Here is a 1,179-nt window from a genome sequence, read left to right as displayed (position 1 = left end):
TGATACATCTGGTATTTGACACGTGTCTACTAAAACAGGAGTAATAGTTTGAACTAAATCAAAGCTCAAGACTTGCATAACTTTGAAGCAGAATGGCCTCACTAATGTACATTTAGATGTAGAGAAGTTTCAACATCCATTCCAGACTTGAAACATCTTGTGACATTGTACATCCTCAGTGTACAGTTTACAAAATTACAGGAGTGAATTAATATACAGACGTAATACACACTTTACAGTGAACCATATTTCTTGCAGTTTTGAGTGTCAGCAGTCCTCGCTACATTTTAACCCTTCTGTGGATGCTTCCATCACAGTGATGAAACAATCACAAACTAATTCCCGAGGAGATGGTGCATTCACACTGGAAACATTTTTAGGTATACTCGAAGCAGACAGCATGCAAACTAAATAATCTTTTTGATGTGAAAACTAGAGAAAGTTGGTGAGACACCAGAAAACTGTCTAGGCTCACATTATCTTTTTAAGTTTACACAGTAGTATTAAGGGTGAAGTTTGTGCAACTGCTTTGTTCCAAATGCATACAACACTCACATTTTTGTACCAGGAGGAAACTACAACATTGAGGTGGCCAAACCACATATTTAAGAACGCAGGTGTATTCAGCTGGTTGCAAGTCTGGAACCTCTCGCTTGATGCCACTAAAGCTTACACACTGGTCCTTTCAACAATGTTTATTTTTTTTACACCATTACATATACAATTTAAAAAAAAAAAAAAAGTATGCAATTTAAAAATATAGCTTGATTAAGTTAGATTTCAGAGTCATTTGTATCTGAAAGGGCATTTCCAGTTGCATTTGACATTTTGGTCACATCCACAGTAAACTGAACAGTTGGCCTGACATCGCCGAGGGCTGCTGAGCCGTTTTTGTCCAGCGCTGCTCCCTCTGATTTCAAGCTGACGTCAGGGGATGTCTTTTCTAGAAGAGCAGAGTCTTCTACAGCGTTTTCATCTGTAATTAGAGTGAGTTTTAATTCCCATGCCACAGTGCCATTTATTGAAAATAAGTGTTAAATCTTTCCATATTTTACCTTCGAGATCTGTTTCACTTTTGACATCTTCATTCTTCTTAGAATCAAAAGTCTGAATCGTCGCCTCGTCTGGTGTAGATTGCGAACCAAGAAGCAGTCCCTTCTTCTGATCTAGGATAGAAAT

General features: G+C 37.9%; 1 long non-coding RNA gene across 1 annotated transcript; it reads right to left on the bottom strand.

Annotated features, from left to right (window-relative positions):
* Positions 1 to 812: 812 nt before the first annotated feature.
* Positions 813 to 1,161, bottom strand: LOC116380598 (uncharacterized). Its single transcript, XR_004212585.1, has 2 exons — positions 1,056 to 1,161; positions 813 to 976 (listed from the first exon to the last, which is right to left on the bottom strand). It is a non-coding gene; the product is annotated as an uncharacterized LOC116380598 (long non-coding RNA).
* Between the last annotated feature and the right edge of the window lie 18 nt (positions 1,162 to 1,179).

The sequence above is a fragment of the Anarrhichthys ocellatus genome, unplaced genomic scaffold (assembly GCF_004355925.1).
Source record: "Anarrhichthys ocellatus isolate YVR2014 unplaced genomic scaffold, GSC_Weel_1.0 scaffold7857, whole genome shotgun sequence".
NCBI classification, from domain to species: domain Eukaryota; kingdom Metazoa; phylum Chordata; class Actinopteri; order Perciformes; family Anarhichadidae; genus Anarrhichthys; species Anarrhichthys ocellatus.
The sequence above is the reverse complement of the archived record's forward strand: the minus strand, read 5'-3'. Positions and strand labels throughout refer to the sequence as shown.